Source organism: Podarcis liolepis (genome assembly GCF_965112155.1).
Source record: "Podarcis liolepis genome assembly, chromosome: 9".
Classification (NCBI taxonomy): Eukaryota; Metazoa; Chordata; class Lepidosauria; order Squamata; family Lacertidae; genus Podarcis; species Podarcis liolepis.
The window spans coordinates 60,825,804-60,830,255 of record NC_139564.1 but is presented as its reverse complement, the minus strand read 5'-3'; positions in this window follow the sequence as shown (position 1 = coordinate 60,830,255).

Genomic DNA, 4,452 nt, shown 5'->3' with positions numbered 1-4,452 from the left:
CTCTGTTGTGGGTTATTTAATCCTTATTTATTCAATCAATTTATAGACTGCTTAATATAAAAAAAACCTAAGTGGTTTACAAAGCAAACAGCATAAAGTCACACAGCTAAAATACATACTGGCCTAGTTTACATTGCATACTAAACCAAACTATAGTTAAGTGTGAATGAGGAGGCAAACGGGTACTCAGGAAACAGAACTTGGCTGATTTGTTCCTTTCCTGTTTTTGCTGCTGTGTTGTTACTCAAAGCTAAGCCATGGTTTGGCTCAGTGTGATGTCCAAACCAAAGCTTGTTTCCTCCAAACAAACCTTAAGTAGTAAGCCAAGGACAAACCATGGCTACTGTTATGTACTGAAGTTCTTACCCTTGGCCAGCAGGGGGATACTGTAGATAGTTATGCAAATGAAGGATCGAAAGTGACGTTAAGTGATTGGATAGTTTGTATGCAAATGAAGGATCAAAAGTGACGTTCAGTGATTGGATAGTTTTAGAAAATGGCAACAGTTACATTGTTCTGGAGCTCCATATAAGCAGGCTGACTGAGCTCCTCAGTCAGTTCTGTTCCAGCTTACAAATAAAGAGCTTCTTTGGAAGGATCGCTGTGTCGTCTGATATGTTCGCCCACAACTTAACAGCTACAGCTTGTGATTTGTTTGGAGCAAGACAAACCATGAGCCCCGATTTGGTTGAGCCCAGATTTTCTTCTAGTTGTGAAGGTGGGGGATGGGGAGAGGCCATAAGTGGAATAGGTATAAATATATTTGGACATAGCAAGTATACCTGGTGTTATGTTCCTGTTCATGTGTTGTGAACTTAAAAGTTGACAATCTTTATTACTGTGTAAAGTTCTTTACAATGTTCCTGACATATTTCAGCTTTCTGGATTTATTTTTCATCTGGCCTTCAGATATGAAAGCAGAGTCATCCATGTGACAAAATGAAAAGTATGCCATTTGCAATAAACTTTGCATTTAATTTTAATGATTCTAAGAATGTCAGGGAAAATGGTCGGGCCTTGCGCATGTTCACTTCATCAAATCATGCCTCAGTTCTCATCCTATCTGTTGTTGCTACATGTTATAGTCTCCAGCATCTAGGCTACGGCAACAGGTTGACAAAGGCTGCTGTAGAGTCTCAGGAGTTGAAGCAGCCCAGGAAAGGAAATGCCAATAATAATAATAATAATGGAGAGCTTGAAGTTTGACCACAGTCACTGCTCTCTTCTGTCTCCTCAACACCTAACTGTAAATGTAAGTTAAACCCAAAATTTCTGCGGGGCAAAATTATTAAAAAAAGCTCAACAACTCGCATGTTCATCAAATCTGGCCCTTTGAAAAAAGTTTGGACATCACTGAAGTAAATGGTTGTTTCCCCAGTGCTTACTTAAGAGGTAAGACACTTGTATATGAATACATCTTATTTACATATAAAACTGCTGGTTGTGCTATTGGGTGCACTCTAGAATTGCTTTTTCTTTTCTATTTATGGCTTTTATTGTTATAGGATTGAAGGATCATCCAAATTGTCCTCAGGACGCCCTCCAGTCCTGTGATTTTGTAGCTATGAGATTGGATTCTGCTGAAGACTGCTAAAAGAAGTCAAACCAGTTGTTATGTAAATGTCCCTGCCTAGTCTCTTAAGTATCTCTTTGCATACCTAAATAGTACAGGTAACTGGTTTTCCCAAAAGCCAGGACAGAAAGGGGGGGCATCCTCACTCACTTGGATGGAGTTGGTTGACTCCAGTTTGCCAGGCAGAGCAATACCCCAATCCCTGACCCCACAGAGCCTTTGGGGGGGTGCAGGAGTCATTGCACAAGCAGAAGTCATTGTGCAGAGGCAGTAATGCTTCTAAACAGTTCGAAAACACAGGAGGGGAGAGTGCTGTTGTGCTCAAATCCTGGTTTCCCACAGGCCACTGGACTAGGAAGTGGAAGGGGCAAGGTGAATATAAAATGAAAGAATGGTACAAAGAGGTGTGGGATATAGCTATTCACGATAAATTAACCTGTACTATTAAGTTAAGACGGGGAATATGCAGGAGAAATGATTTTGAGGATATACGGAAGGCATTTGTAGAATTTGCACCATTAAAATGGAAAGCGGTCAAACCATCGCGAGAGGCAATGAAATTTTGGGAGGTTGGAACAGTTCCAATGGAATGGTTTCGGGGGTGGGGCGCACATTTTTATTTTTATCTATTTATTATTACTTTGTTGAAATTTTAAAAACCCCTCAAAAATAAATAAATAAATTAAATAATAATAATAATAATCAGGAAGAACTGTCCGACAGCAAGAGTGGTTTGACCATAGTACAGACTCCCACAAGAGAGGCGGCAGCCTCTCCTTCCTTGGCAGGTTTTCAAGCCGAGGCTGGACCACGTATAAACGCCAACTCCTCGAAAGATTCCATCAACGGCGTCTCCAAAATTTTTTACACATCACTTGGGAAGACTGGTGAACTAATACCAGTGTACTGAAAGAAGCAAAGATCATCAGTGTCGAAGCAATGATTCTTCAACATCCACTTTGTTGGACTGGTCATGTGCGGATGCCTGATTATGGTCTTCCAAAGCAACTACAGTGGTACCTCGGGTTAAGAACTTTATTCGTTCCGGAGGTCCGTTCTTAACCTGAAACTGTTCTTAACCTGAAGCACCACTTTAGCTAATGGGGCCTCCTGCTGCCACCGTGCCGCCGGAGCACGATTTCTGTTCTCAACCTGAAGCAAAGTTCTTAACCCGAGGTACTATTTCTGGGTTATGAAGCGTATGTAACCCAAGGTACCACTGTACAGTCATACCTCGGGTTGAATGTGCTTCAGGTTGAGCGCTTTCAGCTTGTGCTCCGCAGCAACCCAAAAGTAACGGAGCTCATTACTTCCGGGTTTCGCCGCTTGTGCATGCGCAGATGCTCAAAATGACATCACGTGCCTGCGCAGAAGTGGCAAGACGTGACACGCACAGATGTGCCATCGCGTCTTACGTTCCATTCAGGATGCGATCGGGGCTCCAGAACGGATCCCGTTCGCATCCCAAGGTACAACTGTACTCTATTCCGAACTTATAAATTGAAAGTGTAATGCTGGTGGTCAACAAAAGAGGTTTAAAGACTCTCTCAAGGCAAATCCAAAAAAATGTAGCATAAACACCAACAACTCAGAAACACTTGCCTGTGAGAGCCCCAATTGGAGAACAGCCTTTACCAAAGGTGTCATGGGCTTTGAAGACACTCGAACTCAGAACGAAAGGGAGAAGTCTGCGACCAGAAGGAGGAGGAGTATCAGGAAGAGTGGATTAAATTTAATGATTACTTAGTTAAATATGTTAAGTTAAATTAACTGAAAACAGCTTGCAGATACTTAATTGGCTTAGGATTTTATTTATGTTAAGTGATGAATTAATATGTTTAATTTCATAATGTGAAGATCTAAGGATGTTAATGTTTAAGTTAAATTTTATAAGAACTGTGATTTAGAAAACCGTTAAAAGGATATGGAATGAAATTCAACCATGGGGAAGCGGGTAACTACTTAACAAAGTTAATAAGTGTAATTTTCAATAAGGCTATGATTTATGTTTGTTTGTCTTGTGTGTGTGTTTGTTTGTTTATAATATTGTGAAAACCAATAATTTTTTTTGAAAAACCGGCAAAACTAGGGAAAATGTATAAAACAGGAAATAAGGTTTGCTAGAAGTGTAAAATCAAAGAAGGCAATTTTTTCCATATGTGGTGGACATGCGAAGAAATGAAGAAATATTGGGAACTTATTTATAATGAGTTTAAAAAAATGTTTAAATATACTTTTCCCAAAAGACCAAAGGCCTTCCTACTAGGAATAATTGGGGATGAAATAAAAAAAGAAGATAAGACATTATTCCAGTATGCTACAGTTGCCGCTAGAATATTAATTGCCCAAAATTGGAAAAGTCCAAATACCCCAGCGATTAGAGATTGGCAAATAAAATTATTTGAATTTGTTGAACTAGCAAAAATGACACAAAAAATCAGAAATCAAAAAAATACAAAGTTTATTAGCGACTGGAACAAATTTATGATATATATTGAAGGGAATTATAGAAACTTAAAAGCTATAGCAGGTTTGACATAGATCTTACGATGTATAAACCATTAACAATTATCGGCTGCAGGAGAAAGAAATTACTTATACTAAGAAGCCTAAAATCGGGAGGGATGGAGGTCAATAGGTGTGTAGAGGAATGATTTAAGCATTTAAAGACATAAAGATTAAAGTGTGAAGACAAAGAACTGTAATGGAAATTGATGTTATTTTTATATCTTTTTTTGTAATTGTTGATTTGTTTTCCCTTTTAGTTATCTAAATGAAATTCAATAAAAAGAAATGGGGAAAAAATTTTTTTTGAAAAAAGAAACAAACAACCGTGTTCACGGAAGACAATCTTACTTGCCTACGAGGGATCGCCAAAG